Here is a 19,112-nt window from a genome sequence, read left to right as displayed (position 1 = left end):
TCTCAATCACATCTTTTTTTAAAAAAAAAACCAATCATATCTTCTTAACCACATCTTTTTCAAAATAGTTTTCAATCAAATCTTTTTAATTTCTAATTTCAAAATCTTTTTCAAAAATCACTTTACTTCTTTCCCACTTTTATTTTCGAAAATCAAGTAATGTTTTTCAAAAATGTTTTCAAAATCTTTTACTTAATTTTCGAAAATTGCTTCCCTTCTTCTCACATCCTTCTATTTATGGACTAACACTATCCCTTAATGCAAAAATTCGGACTCCATCTTCCTTGATAAGTTCGAATTTCCTACTTCTGCCTTCCATTTTCTTTTCCTCTGACACCTCAAGGAATCTCTATACTGTGACATAGAGGATTCCATATTTCTTTGTTCTCTTCTCTTTCATATGAGCAGGAGCAAAGACAAAAGCATTCTTGTTGAGGCTGACCCTGAACCTGAAAGGACCTTGAAGCGAAAGCTAAGAGAAGCTAAGGCACAACTCTCTGTAGAGGACCTAACCGAATTCTTCAAGGAAGAACTCATGGCAGCCGAAAACAACAACAATGCAAGGAAGGTGCTGGGTGACTTTACTGCACCTACTCCCGACTTCTATGGGAGAAGCATCTCTATCCCTGCCATTGGAGCAAACAACTTTGAGCTTAAGCCTTAATTGGTTTCTCTAATGCAACAGAATTGCAAGTTCCATGGACTTCTATTGGAAGATCCTCATCAGTTTTTAGCTGAGTTCTTGCAAATCTGTGACACTGTCAAGACTAATGGGGTTGACCCTGAGGTCTACAGACTTATGCTATTCCCTTTTGCTGTAAGAGACAGAGCTAGAACATGGTTGGACTCTCAACCTAAAGAAAGCCTGGACTTTTGGGAAAAGCTAGTCAATGCCTTCTTGGCAAAGTTCTTTCCACCTCAAAAATTGAGTAAGCTTAGAGTGGAAGTCCAAAACTTTAGACAGAAGGAAGGAGAATCCCTCTATGAAGCTTGGGAAAGATACAAACAATTAATCAGAAAGTGTCCCTCTGACATGCTTTCTGAATGGAGCATCATAGGTATTTTCTATGATGGTCTCTCTGAACTGTCCAAGATGTCTTTGGATAGCTCTGCTGGAGGCTTTCTTCATCTGAAGAAGACGCCTACAGAAGCTCAAGAGCTGATTGAAACGGTTGCAAATAACCAATTCATGTACACTTCTGAAAGAAATCCTGTGAACAATGGGACTAGTCAGAAGAAAGGAGTTCTTGAAATTGACACTCTGAATGCCATATTGGCTCAGAACAAAATATTGACTCAACAAGTCAATATGATTTCTCAAAGTCTGTCTGGGATGCAAAATGCACCAAGCAGTACTAAGGAAGCTTCATCTGAGGAAGAAGCTTATGATCCTGAGAATCCTTCAATGGAAGAGGTGAATTACATGGGAGAACCCTATGGAAACACCTATAATCCTTCATGGAGAAATCATCCAAATTTTTCATGGAAGGATCAACAGAGACCTCAACAAGGTTTCAACAATAACAATGGTGGAAGAAACAGGTTTAGAAATAACAAGCCTTTTCCATCATATTCTCAGCAACAGACAGAGAGTTCTAAGCAGAATACCTCTGACTTAGCAACCATGGTCTCTGATCTAATCAAAACCACTCAAAGTTTCATGACTGAAACAAGGTCCTCCATTAGAAATTTGGAGGGACAAGTGGGTCAGCTGAGCAAGAAAATTACTGAACTCCCTCCTAGTACTCTTCCAAGCAATACTGAAGAAAATCCAAAAGGAGAGTGCAAGGCCATCAACATGGCCGAATTTTGGGAGGAAGAAGAGGCAGTGAACGCCACTGAGGAAGACCTCAATGGACGTCCACTGACCTCCAATGAGTTCCCCAATGAGGAACCATGGGAATCTGAGGCTCAAAATGAGACCATAGAGATTCCATTGGACTTACTTCTGCCATTCATGAGCTCTGATGAGTATTCTTCCTCTGAAGAGGATGAGTATGTCACTGAAGAGCAAGTTGCTAAATACCTTGGAGCAATCATGAAGTTGAATAACAAGTTATTTGGAAATGAGACTTGGGAGGATGAACCCCCTTTGCTCACCAAAGAACTGGATGACTTGTCTAAACAGAAACTGCCTCAAAAGAGACAGGATCCTGGGAAGTTTTCAATACCTTGTACCATAGGCACCATGACCTTCAAGAAGGCCTTGTGTGACTTAGGGTCAAGTGTAAACCTCATGCCTCTCTCTGTAATGGAGAAGCTAGGGATCTTTCAGGTGCAAGCTGCAAAAATCTCACTAGAGATGGCAGACAACTCAAGAAAATAAGCCCATGGACTTGTAGAGGATGTTCTGGTAAAGGTTGAAGACCATTACATCCCTACTGATTTCATAGTCCTAGAGACTGGGAAGTGCATGGATGAATCCGTCATCCTTGGCAGACCCTTCCTAGCCACAGCAAAGGCTGTGATTGATGTTGATAGAGGAGAGTTGATCATTCAAGTGAATGAAGAATCCTTGGTGTTTAAGGCTCAAGGATATCCCTCTGTCATCATGGAGAGGAAGCATGAAGAGCTTCCCTCAAAACAGAGCCAAACAGAGCCCCCACAGTCAAACTCTAAGTTTGGTGTTGGGAGGCCACAACCAAACTCTAAGTTTGGTGTTGAACCCCCACATTCAAACTCTAAGTTTGGTGTTGGGAGGTTCCAACATAGCTCTGAGCATTTCTGAGGCTCCATGAGAGTCCTCTGTCAAGCTAATGACATTAAAGAAGCGCTTGTTGGGAGGCAACCCAATGTTTTATAATTAACAATTTTCTTTTGTTATTTTATGTCTTTTGTAGGTTGATGATCATGAGAAGTCACAAAATCAATGAAAAAAGCAAAAACAGAATGAAAAACAGGAAGAAAAACAGCACACCCTGGAGGAAGAACCTGCTAGCGTTTAAACGCCAGTCAGGCTAGCAGATGGGCGTTTAACGCCCAGTCTGGCACCATTTTGGGCGTTTAACGCCAGAAAGGGGCACCAGACTGGCGTTAAACGCCAGAAAAGGGCAAGGAGCTGGCATTAAACGCCAGAAATGGGCACCAGCCCGGCGTTTAACGCCAGAAATGGCTAAAAACGCAATTTTGCTTGCCATTTGGTGCAGGGATTTCTTTTCCTTGACACCTCTGGATCTGTGGACCCCACAGGATCCCCACCTACCCCACCACTCTCTCTCTTCTTCACCCATTCACCAATCACCTCAACACCGCTTCCCCAAAAGCCCTTCACTTATCAAATCCCATCTTTCTCTTCACCACTCACATCCATCCTTCATAAAACCCCACCTACCCCACCTACCTCCCCATTCAAATTCAAACCACTTTCCCACCCAAACCCACCCATACATGACCGAACCCTCCCTTCCCCCTCTCCTATATAAACCCTCCTTCACTCCTTCATTTTCACACCACATACACACCACTTCTCCCCTTCTTGGCCGAAAATAAAAGCCATTCTTCTCTCCTTCATTTCTTCTTCTTCTACTCTCTCTTTTCTTATTTTGCTCGAGGACGAGCAAACCTTTTAAGTTTGGTGTGGTAAAAGCATTGCTTTTTGTTTTTCCATAACCATTTATGGCATCCAAGGCCGGAGAAACCTCTAGAAAGAGGAAAGGGAAAGCAAAAGCTTCCACCTCCGAGTCATGGGAGATGGAGAGATTCATCTCAAGGGTGCATCAAGACCATTTCTATGAAGTTGTGGCCTTGAAGAAGGTGATCCCCGAGGTCCCTTTTTCACTCAAAAAGAGTGAATATCCGGAGATCCGACATGAGATCCGAAGAAGAGGTTGGGAAGTCCTTACCAACCCCATTCAACAAGTCGGAATCTTGATGGTTCAAGAGTTCTATGCCAATGCATGGATCACCAAGAACCATGATCAAAGTGTGAACCCGGATCCAAAGAATTATCTTACTATGGTTCGGGGGAAATACTTGGATTTTAGTCCGGAAAGTGTAAGGTTGGCATTCAATTTGCCCATGATGCAAGGAGATGAACATCCTTACACTAGAAGGGTCAACTTTGATCAAAGGTTGGACCAAGTCCTCACAGTTATATGTGAAGAGGGCGCCCAATGGAAGAGAGATTCAAGAGGGAAGCCGGTTCAACTGAGAAGGCATGACCTCAGACCCGTGGCTAGAGGATGGTTGGAGTTTATCCAACGCTCCATCATCCCCACTAGCAACCGGTCCGAAGTTACCATAGACCGGGCTATCATGATTCATAGCATCATGATTGGAGAAGGAATAGAAGTTCATGAGGTTATAGCTCAAGAGCTTTATAAGGTGGCGGACAAGTCCTCTACCTTGGCAAGGTTAGCCTTTCCTCATCTCATTTGTCACCTCTGTTATTCAGTTGGAGTTGACATAGAGGGAGACATCCCTATTGATGAGGACAAGCCCATCACTAAGAAGAGGATGGAGCACACAAGAGACCCCACTCATCATGAGATCCCTGAGATGCCTCAAGGGATGCACTTTCCTCCACAAAACTATTGGGAGCAACTAAACACCTCCCTAGGAGAATTGAGTTCCAACATGGGACAACTAAGGGTGGAGCATCAAGAACACTCCATCATCCTCCATGAAATTAGAGAAGATCAAAGAATCATGAGAGAGGAGCAACAAAGACAAGGAAGAGATATTGAGGAGCTCAAGCACTCCATAGGATCTTCAAGAGGAAGAAAGAGCCGCCATCACTAAGGTGGACCCGTTCTTTAATTTCCTTGTTCTTTATTTTCCTGTTTTTCGAAAATTAATGCTTATGTTTGTCCATGTTTGAGTCTTGTGATCATTAGTGTCTTAGTGTCTATGCCTTAAAGTTATGAATGTCCTATGAATCCATCACCTTTCTTGAATGAAAAATGTTCTTAATTGAAAAAGAGAAGAATTGCATGAATTTTAAATTTTATAACAGTTTAATTATTTTGATGTGGTGGCAATATTTTTGTTTTCTGAATGTATGCTTAAACAGTGCATATATCTTTTGAATTTGTGGTTCATGAATGTTGGCTCTTGAAAGAATGATGAAAAAGGAGACATGTTACTGAGGATCTGAAAAATCGTTAAAATGATTTTTGAAGCAAGAAAAAGCAATGAAAAAAAAAAGAGAAAACGAAAAAAGAAAAGAGAAAAAGAGAAATAAAGTTGTGATCCAAGGCAATAAGAGTGTGCTTAAGAACCCTGGACACCTCTAATTGGGGACTCTAGCAAAGCTGAGTCACAATCTGAAAAGGTTCACCCAATTATGTGTCTGTGGCATGTATGTATCCGGTGGTAATACTGGAAGACAGAGTGCTTTGGGCCACAGCCAAGACTCAATAAGTAGCTATGTTCAAGAATCATCATACTTAACTAGGAGAATCAATAACACTATCTGGATTCTAAGTTCCTAAAGAAGCCAATCATTCTGAATTTCAAAGGATAGAGTGAGATGCCAAAACTATTCAGAGGCAAAAAGCTAAAAGCCCCGCTCATCTAATTAATACTGATCTTCATAGATGTTTTTGGAATTCATTGGATATTCTATTCTTTTTATCTTATTTGATTTTCAGTTGCTTGAGGACAAGCAACAATTTAAGTTTGGTGTTGTGATGAGCGGATAATTTGTACGCTTTTTGGCATTGTTTTTAGTATGTTTTTAGTATAATCTAGTTAGTTTTTAGTATATTTTTATTATTTTTTAGTTAAAATTCACTTTTCTGGACTTTACTATGAGTTTGTGTGTTTTTCTGTGATTTCAGGTATTTTCTGGCTGAAATTGAGGGACCTGAGCAAAAATCTGATTCAGAGACTGAAAAGGACTGCAGATGCTGTTGGATTCTGACCTCCCTGCACTCAAAGCAGATTTTCTGGAGCTACAGAAGCCCAATTGGCACGCTCTCAACGGCGTTGGAAAGTAGACATCCCGGGCTTTCCAGCAATATATGATTGTCCATACTTTGCCCAAGATTTGATGGCCCAAACCGGCGTACAACGTCACCCTCAGAAATCCCAGCGTTAAACGCCGGAACTGGCATCAAAATGGGAGTTAAACGCCCAAACTGGCACAAAAGCTGGCGTTTAACTCCAAGAAGAGTCTCTACATGAAAATGCTTCATTGCTCAGCCCAAGCACACACCAAGTGGGCCCAGACGGTGATTTTGATGTCATTTACTCATCTCTGTACACCCTAGGCTACTAGTTTTCTATAAGTAAGACATTATACTATTGTATTTTCATCTTGGTTCTTCTGGTTCCGTCTCTGGGGCCGAAACCAATGATCACTCTTGTTCTTTTGTATTTTCAACGGTGGAGTTTCTACACACCATAGATTAAGGTGTGGAGCTCTGCTGTACCTCGAGTATTAATGCAATTACTATTGTTCTTCTATTCAATTCCGCTTGTTCTTGTTCTAAGATATCACTTGTTCTTCAACTTGATGAATGTGATGATCCGTGACACTCATCATCATTCTCACCTATGAACGTGTGACTGACAACCACCTCCGTTCTACCTTCGATTGGGTGAATATCTCTTGGATTCCTGATACACGATGCATGGTTGATCGCCTGACAAACGAGTGCTCGCCTGACAAACGAGTCAGCCATTCCGTGAGATCAGAGTCTTCGTGGTATAGGCTAGAACTGATGGCGGCATTCAAGAGAATCCGGAAGGTCTAACCTTGTCTGTGGTATTCTGAGTAGGATTCAATGATTGAATGACTGTAATGTGCTTCAAACTCCTGAGGGCGGGGCGTTAGTGACAGACGCAAAAGAATCACTGGATTCTATTCCGGCCTGATTGAGAACCGACAGATGGATAGCCGTACCGTGACAGGGTGCGTTGAACATTTCCACTGAGAGGATGGGAGGTAGCCACTGACAACGGTGAAACCCTTGCATACAGCTTGCCATGGAAGGAGCCTTGCGTGCTTGAAGAAGAAGACAGTAGGAAAGTAGAGATTCAGAAGATGGAGCGTCTCCAAAACCTCAACCTATTCTCCATTACTGCAAAACAAGTACTTAATTCATGTTCTTTTGCTTTTTACAATCAATCCTGATAATTTCTGATATCCTGACTAAGATTTACAAGATAACCATAGCTTGTTTCAAGCCGATAATCTCCGTGGGATCGACCCTTACTCACGTAAGGTATTACTTGGACGACCCAGTGCACTTGCTGGTTAGTTGTGCGGGATTGCAAAAGTGTGATTGCAATTTCGTGCACCAGAAAGCTTCGGTCCAAAACACTAGACATGGCCAATGGCCAGCCAAGCCTTAGCAGATCACTGCTCCAATAGCAAGATTGATAGAAATCAACATGCTCTTGTGATGATAAGTTGAAACCTCGGTCCAATGAAATTAGACATGGCTTCACAGCCAGCCAGACTTCAACAAATCATCATGAAACTCTAGAATTCATCTTCAAGAATTCTGAAGAAAAAAAAAATACCTAATCTAAGCAACAAGATGAACCGTCAGTTGTCCAAACTCAACAATCCCCGGCAACGGCGCCAAAAACTTGGTGCACGAAATTGTGATCAATACTTTTCACAAATCAAATAATCCCCGGTAATGAAACCAAAAACTTGGTGTTCAATACCATGGCATAAACACAACTTCGCACAACTAACCAGCAAGTGTACTGGGTCGTCCAAGTAATAAACCTTACGCGAGTAAGGGTCGATCCCACAGAGATTGTTGGTATGAAGCAAGCTATGGTCACCTTGTAAATCTTAGTCAGGCAAACTCAAATGGATATGGGTGATATACGAATAAAAACATAAAGATAAGGATAGAGATACTTATGTAATTCATTGGTAGGAATTTCAGATAAGCGTATGAAGATGCTATCCCTTCCGTCTCTCTGCTTTTCTACTGTCTTCATCCAATCCTTCTTACTCCTTTCCATGGCAAGCTTAAGCAAGGGTTTCACCGTTGTCAGTGGCTACCTCCCATCCTCTCAGTGGAAATGTTCAACGCACCCTGTCACGGCACGGCTATCCATCTGTCGGTTCTCGATCAGGCCGGAATAGAATCCAGTGATTCTTTTGCGTCTGTCACTAACGCCCCGCCTTCAGGAGTTTGAAGCACGTCACAGTCATTCAATCATTGAATCCTACTCAGAATACCACAGACAAGGTTAGACCTTCCGGATTCTCTTGAATGCCGCCATCAGTTCTAGCCTATACCACGAAGACTCTGATCTCACGGAATGGCTGGCTCGTTTGTCAGGCGAGCACTCAGTTGTCAGGCGATCAACCATGCATCGTGTATCAGGAATCCAAGAGATATTCACCCAATCGAAGGTAGAACGGAGGTGGTTGTCAGTCACACGTTCATAGGTGAGAATGATGATGAGTGTCACGGATCATCACATTCATCAAGTTGAAGAACAAGTGATATCTTAGAACAAGAACAAGCGGAATTGAATAGAAGAACAATAGTAATTGCATTAATACTCGAGGTACAGTAGAGCTCCACACCTTAATCTATGGTGTGTAGAAACTCCACCATTGAAAATACATAAGAACAAGGTCTAGGCATGGCCGAATGGCCAGCCTCCCAATGAGGGTTCAATCATCAAAACATTATCAAAAGATCCAAAGATTGAAAGATCTCTAAATACAATAGTAAAAGGTCCTACTTATAGAAAACTAGTAGCCTAGGGTGTACAGAGATGAGTAAATGACATAAAAATCCACTTCCGGGCCCACTTGGTGTGTGCTTGGGCTGAGCATTGAAGCATTTTCGTGTAGAGACTCTTCTTGGAGTTAAACGCCAGCCTTTATGCCAGTTTGGGCGTTTAGCTCCCATTTTGGTGCCAGTTCCGGCGTTTAACGCTGGGAATTCTGAGGGTGACTTTGAACGCCGGTTTGGGCCATGAAATCTTGGGCAAAGTATGGACAATCATATATTGCTGGAAAGCCCAGGATGTCTACTTTCCAACGCCGTTGAGAGCGCGCCAATTGGGCTTTTGTAGCTCCAGAAAATCCGCTTCGAGTGCAGGGAGGTCAGAATCCAACAGCATCTGCAGTCCTTTTTGGTCTCTGAATCAGATTTTTGCTCAGGTCCCTCAATTTCAGCCAGAAAATACCTGAAATCACAGAAAAACACACAAACTCATAGTAAAGCCCAGAAAAGTGAATTTTAACTAAAAACTAATAAAAATATACTAAAAACTAACTAGATCATACTAAAAACATACTAAAAACAATGCCAAAAAACGTACAAATTATCCGCTCATCACCTAGCCGTATAAGTGATGCCAGGGCATCTTGGTCAGTTTCACTGACCTTTTCTTTACTGTTTTAGGGTAGTTTCATGCATTTTCTTAGTAAATAAGCAAGTTTTGGATAAAAATATACTTACACCGTGATTCAAGTAAACATTGCAAACTTTACATGATTTCATGAGAATTAGGCAGGAATTGAATGATAAAATGGATGAAGCATGATCTCATGCCTTGGAATAGAGCTTTGATGTACTTTATTTACTTGATTTCAGGACAAAGAAAGCAAGAAGGAGCCACGTTAGCAACCACGTTAATCTAATTAATGTGACCACTAACGTGGAATGGGAATAAGCTTATAGCATTAATGGAAAAAGTGATTGCCAATAACGCCTTCGAAGCCATCATAGCCCACGTTAGTTGCCACGTTAATTACATTAACATGGTAGCTAACGTAGAGGAGAAGGAGAGCTCCAACGTTAGTGGTAAAAATGAATACCACTAACGTTCCAAAAAGGCACATTTAGCCACGTTAAGAGTCACGTTGATCCAATTAACGTGAACTCTAACGTGGGAGGAGGAAGCAATCGCCAACATTAGTGACACTCACCTTTGTCCCTAACGTTGGACAAAGCCAATAGTGCCCACGTTAGTGGTCACGTTAAGACCACTAACGTAAAGAGTAACGTGGAGCTAAGCATGATAGGCCAACGTTAGTGACACTCACCTTTGTCACTAACGTTGGAGATGGCAATCACCACCACGTTAGTGGTCACGTTAATGCAATTAACGTGAGGCACTAACATGGGAAGGAGGGACGTTTGGAGTGTTAGTGACAAAGGTAAATGTCACAAACGCTCTGAAGCTTAGGCATGCCCACGTTAAGGGCCACGTTAGTTATACTAACGTCGATCACTAACGTGGGGAAAAGAGGCAAAGAACAATGTTATTGGAAAAGGTGAATTCCAATAACGTTTGCGAAGGACCAAGAGGCAACGTTATTGAAAAAGGTGAATGCCAATAACATTTGTGAAGGACCAAGAGGCAACGTTAGTGGTCACGTTAGTGCCACTAACGTTGAAGTTAACGTAGATCATTTTTATTTGGAACGTTAGTGAAAAAGGTGATCGTCACTAACGTTCTCGAACCCACATTTTCACTTAATGTTAACACCACTAACGTCCACCCATGCCTAACTCACACTTTTTCTGCAAGCAAAGCTGAGCCCATTGAAGATTGTAACTACTTCAACTCAAGATCAAAGGCCCATATCCAAGACTTGAAGAACTGACTAGAAGATCAAGAAGAGTAGTATATATAGGAGTAGTTTTGAACTAGAGAGAAGCTAGGCATTTTGGAGAACTACACTCTGTATATTTACTTTTCTGTACTTTCTAGTTTGTTGTAGAATGTACTCTTCTCTACCATTTTCCATTTCCAGAGCTATGAACAACTAAACCCCTATCATTGGGTTAGGGAGCTCTGTTGTAATTTGATGGATCAATTATAGTTTTCATTCTTCTTCCTCTTTCTTTTCTCTTGATTTACTAGAAAGCTTTCGATCTTAATTCAATTGGTTAGTTGCTTGTAAAAGAAACTCTCCTTAATTGGATCTCCTCTGAGCCTTGGAAAAGGAATGAGGAGATCATGCTAGAAATGCTTTCTCATGTTGGACCAAATTGGGGTTTGGACAGATATAGTGACATATAATCCTCCCAACACTTTGATTTGGAAATACATGTGGTATAATCAGTGACCATACTTCATCTCTTCCCATGAGAAATTAAATCAAGGAATTGGGCAATTGTTAAGGCTTAGAGAGATTGGGTTGCTAAGGAATTGGGATCCAATCATCTAAGATTGCCAAGGAGATCAATGAATGCGTTGATTGAGGAAGAGATGAGAATGAACTTGATCCGGAGAATGCAACATCTCCTAAGCCCAATGAATCCCCCATTTCTGATCTTACTTATTCTCTTTACTTTCTGCCATTTATCTTTATGCTCATTTCCCCAAATCCCCCTTTAAGATTCTGCAATTTACTTTCTGCAATTTACTTTTTCGCCATTTAATTTTTTGCAATTCTCAACTCAAACTCTGTTTAGCTCAACTAGCACATTTTTCCAACTAAAGTTGCTTGACCAATCAATCCCTGTGGGATTCGACCTCACTCTATTGTGAGTTTTTACTTGACGACAATTTGGTATACTTGCCGAAGGGAAATTTGTTGAGAGACAAGTTTTTGTGCATCAAGTTTTTGGAACCGTTACCGGGGATTGATTTTGTATCGACAATGATTAAGTTGGAAGATCACTAGATTGAGCATTTTCTTTTGCTTGTTTATTTTACCAAGTCATTTACCTTCAGTATCAGTTATTTTCTTCCTCTCCCCCATCTCCCCTCTTCATTTTCTTTTCTTTTGTTGTTATTTACAATTTTTCTCACTAATCCACTAACTGTTTGATAAATTGCACCATTCATACTAGCAACCACTCTAACAAGAATAATCTCTTCATTTTATTTCTTGCTGTGTTAGTTGTATGACAAGGAGAAGAAGCGGAGCTTCAACTTCCTTTGATTCTGAACCTGAGAGGACCTTCCTTAGATTAAGGAGGGAAGCAAGAGGGAAAAGAGATGTTGGTACTGAGGAAGAGGAGGAGTATTTTGAAACAAACATGGAGGAGAACTTGGGAAATAACCATGAAGAAGAAGCTCACAACCATGCCAAAGAAGGCCATGTGAATCATGTTGGGCAAGAGAGAAGAGTTCTAGGCTCTTACATCAATCCAAACCCAGGAAATTGTGGAAGTAGTATCCAAAAGCCAACCATGCATGCCAATAACTTTGAATTAAAACCCCAACTCATCACCCTTGTTCGGAACAACTGTTCATTCGGAGGAAGTACCCAAAAAGACCGCAATTAACATCTAACCACCTTCTTAAGAATATGTTACAATGTGAAGTCTAATGGTGTTCATCCGGATGTCTATAGACTGCTTTTGTTCCCTTTTTCACTTAGTAACAAAGCATCTAAATGGCTGTAATCTTTTCCAAAGGAGAGTTTAACAAATTGGGAAGAAGTGGTGAATAAATTTTTGGCGAGATTATACCCTCCTCAAAGAATCAACAGGTTGAGAGCTGAGGTACAAACCTTCAGGCAACAAGATGGTGAAACTCTCTATAAGGCATGGGAGAGATTTAAGGACTTAACAAGAAGGTGCCCACCGGACATGTTCAATGAATGGGTTCAATTATACATTTTCTATGAAGGTCTTTCCTACGAATCAAAGAAGGCCGTAGACCATTCATCAGGGGGTTCTCTAAACAAGAGAAAACCATTGAAGAAGCCATAAATGTCATTGAGACTGTAGCTGAGAATGATTACTTCTATGCTTCTGAAAGGAGTAACACTCGAGGAGTGATGGAGCTGAACCATATGGATGCACTGCTGGCTCAAAATAAGATGATCACCAAGCAGTTAGCCGATATTACCAAGAAGGTGGAAGAGAACCAAGTTGCAGCAGTCATCACTTCATCACCGGCTCAAGAATGAGTGAATATAGGAGAAGAAGGTGACTAGGAACAAGCCAACTATGTTGAAAACTCACCCAGACAGACCCATGATCCATACTCCAAGACTTATAATTCTGGTTGGAGAAACCACCCTAATTTTGGGTGAGGAAATCAACAAGACCAAAGCCAAGACCAGAGACGCCACAACCACAATCCCAATAACAATGCAATTCACCAACATTCCTCACAGAGATCATATCAACACCCACCTAATCACCCTTCTCAACATCCATATCAAAACCAGCATGACCACTCTCAACCTCCTAACCTCAACCCACCATCACCAACCGAAGATAGACTCTCCAAAATTGAGACTCTACTTGAAGGTATATATAAGGAAGTCCAAGACAGTAAAGCATTTCGGGAAGAAGTGTGATCCAATATGCAGAATCAAGATGCTGCCATCAAGAAACTTGAAATACAAATTGGCTACTTATTCAAGCAAGCCCCTGGCCACAACATTCACAGCAACACTAATTTAACTCCAAGGGAAGAGTGTCAGGTTATCACCCTTAGAAATGGGAAGGAATTGAAGGAGACCTACAAGAAACCACAAGAGAAGAACTCGAATGAAAAAGAAAAGGGACAGAAGGAAGTTCAAGTCTCCACTCCCAATTCACATCAAGAGGGAGAAGTGCTGAAGCCATACTTTCCAAAAGCCTCATACGCTTAGCAATTGAAGAAGAAGGGAGAGGACAGCCAATTCTCAAGATTCTTAGAAATCTTCAAGAAACTACAGATTAACATACCCTTTGTTGAAGCAATAGAGCAAATACCGCTCTATGCCAAGTTCTTGAAGGAGTTGATGACCAAGAAGAGAAGTTGGAAGAATAACGAGACTGTGGTACTCACCAAAGAATGCAGTGCCATCATCCAGCACAAGTTGCCCCAGAAATTGAAGTATCCTGGGAGCTTCCAAATTCCTTGTATCATAGGAGAAATCATAGTGGAAAAGACTTTATGTGATTTAGGAGCTAGCATAAATCTGATGTCCTTAGCAATGATGAGGAAAATGTGGATTGAGGAGGCCAAGCCAACAAGAATGGCCTTGCAACTGGCAGACTGATCATTCAAGTTTCCTCACAGAATAGTAGAAGACTTGTTGGTGAAGGTAGGAGACTTTATCTTTCTAGCAGACTTTGTAGTGTTGGATATGGAGGAAGGAGCCAAGACCTCTATCATCTTAGGAAGGCCATTCATAGCCACTACTAGAGCCATCATTGATGTCCAAAAGGGTGAACTTGTCCTTAGACTACATGAGGAGAATATGATATTCAATGTGTTCAAAGCCATGATTTACCCACAAAACTCATTGGGAGAATGTATGAGGTTGGACTCAGTGGATTCTGTAGTGCAAGAGATTTTCGAAGAAGAAGAACCTGAGGAGTGAACAGAAGAGGAGGAATCAGCATCAAGCGAAGAGGCTGCAACAGCTAAACTTCATGTTCAGAGCACACTAGAGGAGAAGGATGAAAGAAAAGAAGCACCCAAACTTAAACTAAAGGCACTGCCGCCCACTCTCAAGTATGCATATTTAGGAGAGAATGAAAGCTATCAAGTGATCATAAACTCAGCCCTCAGCCAAGAACAAGAGAAGGAATTACTTCAAGTCTTACAAAAGCATACGGATACCATTGGATGGACACTTGCTGTCTTGAAAGGAATCAGTTCGGCCATATGCATGCATAAGATATTATTGGAGGATGATGCCAAACCGTCCATTCAACCCCAAAGGAGGCTGAATCCAGTTATGAAGGAGGTGGTGTAGAAGGAAGTCATGAAGCTGTGGCAGGGAGGAGTAATCTACCCAATTTCGGATAGCCCATGGGTCAGTCCCGTCCAAGTGGTACCCAAGAAAGGAGGAATCACTGTGGTAACCAATGAAAGGAATGAGCTAATCCCTATAAGAACTGTCACAGGATGGAGGATGTGTATTGATTACAGAAAACTCAATGAAGCCACAAGAAAAGATCACTTCCCACTTCCCTTCATGGACCAGATGTTGGAAAGACTTGCAGGACACGCATATTATTATTTTCTAGATGGTTATTCAGGATATAACCAAATAGTGGTTGATCCAAGAGACCAGGAGAAAACATCATTTACTTGCCCATATGGGGTGTTTGCCTACAGACGCATGCAATTTGGGTTATGTAATGCACCTGCAACCTTTCAACGCTGCATGCTTTCTATCTTCTCGGATATGATAGAGAAGTTCATTGAAGTCTTCATGGATAACTTTTCAGTATTCGGAGATTCCTTTCCTAATTGCCTAAATCATCTTTCCTTGGTATTAAAAAGATGTCAAGAGACCAATTTGGTCTTGAATTGGGAAAAATGCCACTTTATGGTGAGAGACGAAATAGTCCTTAGCCATAAAGTTTCTAACCAAGGCATTGAGGTAGACAGAGCTAAGGTAGAGCTAATTGAAAAATTACCTCCACCGAGTGATGTCAAGGAAATTAGGAGCTTTTTGGGGCATACTGGCTTCTACAGAAGATTTATTAAAGATTTTTCAAAGATAGCCAAGCCCTTAAGCAATCTCCTTATGTCTGATACACCATTTATCTTTGATGAGAAGCGCATGCTCGCATTTGAAAACTTGAAAAAGAAGCTGTCCTCAGCTCCTATCATCACCCCCACCTAATTGGAACTTGCCATTTGAACTGATGTGTGATGCATCTGATTTGATAGTTGGGGCAGTGTTAGGACAGAGGAAAGATAATTTGGTGCATGTCATATACTATGCCAGCAAGGTCCTCAATGACACTCAACAAAATTATACCACTACCGAAAAGGAGTTTCTGGCAATAGGTTTTGCATTTGACAAATTTAGATCGTACCTCATTGTTTCTAAAGTGATTATTTTCACTGATCATATAGCACTTAAATATTTATTTTTCAAACAGGAATCAAAACCAAGACTAATCAGATGGATCTTATTATTGCAGGAATTTAATATTGAGATTAGAGACAAAAAGGGCGTGGAGAACAAGGTAGCAGATCATCTATCCAGGATCCCTTGTGAGAAAGGTGCTACATATGATACAGGTGTGAATGAGTTTTTTCCAGATAAGGAATTAATGTTGGTTCATAAGGCACCCTGGTTTGTAGATATTGCCAATTTTAAGGCAGCTGGTAACTTGCCTCCTGGAATCAGCAAACATCAAAGAAGAAAACTCATCAATGATGCTAAATATTTCATTTGAGATGAGCCATATCTCTTCAAGAAGTACTCAGATGGAATCCTTAGGAGGTGCGTTTCAGAAGAAGAGGGACGAGAGGTCTTGTGGAATTGCCATGGTTCTAGCTATGGAGGTCATTTTGGAGGAGAAAGAACCGCAACAAAGGTGCTGCAATGTGGGTTCTTCTAGCCTACTATCTTCAAGGATGCTAAGGAACTGGTGAGGAGTTGTGACGAGTGCCAAAGGGCTGGAAACCTGCCCAAGAGAAATGAGATGCCACAACAATTCATCTTAGAACTCGAACTGTTCGATGTATGGGGATCGACTTCATGGGACCATTCCCAACCTCATATTCGAACAAGTATATTTTGGTGGTCATAAACTTTCTTAGAAAGAATATTTTCAGCAGACTTGGAGTTCCACGAGCCCTCATCAGTGACAGAGGGAGTCATTTTTGTAACAGTCCATTGGAAACCCTACTTCTAAGGTATGGGGTGAAGTATAAGGTTGTCACACCTTATCACCGCCAAACAAGTGGGAAAATCGAGATATCCAACAGAGAGTTAAAAAGGATCTTGGAAAAGACTGTGGGGGCATCAAGAAAGGACTGGGCGAACAAGCTAGATGATGCACTTTGGGCGTACAGGACAGCCTTCAAAACACCAATTAGGATGTCCCCAAATCAACTGGTGTTTGGAAAGGTCTATCACTTACCATTAGAGTTGGAGCACAAAGCCTTTTGGGCTCTCAAGATACTAAACCTCGACAGCACTGCTGCTGGTGAAAAAAGGGTCTTGCAGCTGCAAGAACTGGAAGAGTTTAGGTCTCAAGCCTATGAAAACACGAAGATCTATAAGGAAAAAGTAAAAAGGAGACATGATCTCAACCTGGCACCAAGAAGTTTCGAAGAAGGAGAACATGTACTCCTCTACAACTCCAAACTGAGGCTCTTCCCTGGAAAACTGAAATCAAGGTGGTCCGGACCCTTTTTGGTCACAAAAGTCTCACCTTATGGACACATATAAATCATGGAAGAAAGCTCAAGAAGGACATTCACTGTGAATGGACAAAAACTCAAACACTACTTGGGCAGCATGGGGGAAGACCTCAAACAGAAGTATAATCTCAACTAGAGAAGCCACCGTCGAGCTAGCGACGCTAAAAAAGTGCTTTCTTGGGAGGCAACAGAACCTGAGGTAGTTCTTTTCATTTTTGTCTCAATAAAAGATTCAAGTAGAATTCTCCATATTGTGAGGAGCTAAGTTTGGTGTTGCACACCAAAACCTTCAAAGGGTGAATGTAGAACTCTAAGTTTGGTGTTCCACCAAAGACTCCATCTGAAGAGTGCATTGTAACCCTTCATTGATAAAGCATTTGCTCTAACAAACAGAGAAAATACTTGACAAATGTTTAATCTCTAATGCATAGTTTGCTTTTCTAATTCAATAGTTAATTTTTTAATAAAAGCACATGAGGTTTCTGCATGTATTCAAATTGTTGCATTAGGTAAAGAACTAAGTTTGGTGTTCACACACCAAATTAAGTTCAGAAATTCACAAGCATACATGCATGTTAACTATTTTCCAAGTGCTTAGGGAAATAAGCAACATCCAATAGTTCTACAGGAAGTCAATCAATCTCAGGAAAGAACCATACATCAGCATCCAAGGAAGACATCAAGAAGTTGTATTGAACTATCTCTGAGTTGTAGTGCTTTAACTGAAAGTATGATTGAATATTGTTCTCAGGGACATCCATATTCTACTTGTTCTCTCTTTATTCATATATAAGTGTGTTAGTCTAAGTCCCTAGCTTTCATTCTCATCCTGCTTACATGTATGCTTGTCCTTTTAAGTCAATTAAAAAGAAACTGTTATGAAGAACAAGAGTGGGGTTTATCTTGTGAAGTAAGTTCTCAATGTTTGTGGTATGGTAATTGATTAGCTAAGTTTGTTTACTAACAAGGTATATAGGCAACTATATGTTCTAGAGCACATGCTTGAAACACATCCTATTGAGACTAACCAAACAACAAGAACCTAATAAGAAAAAGAGAAAGAACAACAAGAGTTCGAAAAGGAAAGAAAAACAATAAGAAATAAGGCTAGGCACCAAGGGTTTGAATCTTGAGGCATGTGTCTGTGGTGTTCCTGTGCAAGGGATATGCTTGGATGAATAAGCTCTCAGGGGTGCCTTATCACTTGGTAACTTAGGTTAACTAACCCGAGATTATCAGCTGAAAGTCCACTGTCAAGAGCAACCTTTGCTACAGAGCACTTAGTAACCCAAAGAAGTGCTGGACACCAAGGTCTCAAGAAAGAAAAATAACAAACCATGTGCCTGTGGTGTGCATGTATAGGGGAAAGAGACTTGAGGGAGTAAGTCCTCAGGGGTGTCTCAACACCTAGCACCTTGAACCAACTGGTTCGGGAGTGTTGGCTGAAAGCTTATCTTAAAGAGTCGCCCTCTTACAGAGCACTTAGCCTAAAAAGAATGCAATAAACCCTGGAAAAGAAGGGAGGATCAATAAATAAGAAGCCTCAAAGGATGCAATCAAGCAGGTATTCAAGAGCATGATAAGGACCTGAAAACCAGTGAAGGAATGAACCTAAGTTGCTATGCATGAAACCCCAAAGACCAAGAACTTGACTTCTATAATAATGAATTGTTTATCTTGTTCTTTCATTCATCTTTCCTATGTTTCAGTACTTGCTTAGGAACAAGCAAGCTTTAAGTTTGGTGTTGTGATGCCAGGGCATCTTGGCCAGTTTTACTGACCTTTTCTTTACTGTTTTAGGATAGTTTCATGTATTTTCTTAGTAAATAAGCAAGTTTTGGATAAAAATACACTTACACCTTGATTCAAGCAAACATTGTGAACTTTACATGATTTCATGAAAATTAGGCAGGAATTGAATGATAAAATGGATGATGCATGATTCTCATGCCTTGGAATAGAGCTTTGATGCACTTTATTTGCTTGATTTCAGGACAAAGGAAGCAAGAAAGAGCCACGTTAGCAGCCACATTAATCTAATTAACGTGACCACTAACGTGGAATGGGAATAAGCTTGTAGTGTTAATGGAAAAAGTGGTCGCCAATAA

At 41.0% G+C, this 19,112-nt stretch overlaps 1 non-coding gene across 1 annotated transcript; it reads right to left on the bottom strand.

Moving 5' to 3' along the window:
• Positions 1 to 931: 931 nt before the first annotated feature.
• Positions 932 to 1,039, bottom strand: LOC112718576 (small nucleolar RNA R71). The gene has a single exon (XR_003160909.1). It is a non-coding gene; the product is annotated as a small nucleolar RNA R71 (small nucleolar RNA).
• Positions 1,040 to 19,112: the final 18,073 nt, after the last annotated feature.

The sequence above is a fragment of the Arachis hypogaea genome, chromosome 10, assembly GCF_003086295.3.
Source record: "Arachis hypogaea cultivar Tifrunner chromosome 10, arahy.Tifrunner.gnm2.J5K5, whole genome shotgun sequence".
In the NCBI taxonomy this organism is placed as follows: Eukaryota; Viridiplantae; Streptophyta; class Magnoliopsida; order Fabales; family Fabaceae; genus Arachis; species Arachis hypogaea.
This window is presented reverse-complemented; position numbering and strand designations above follow the sequence as displayed.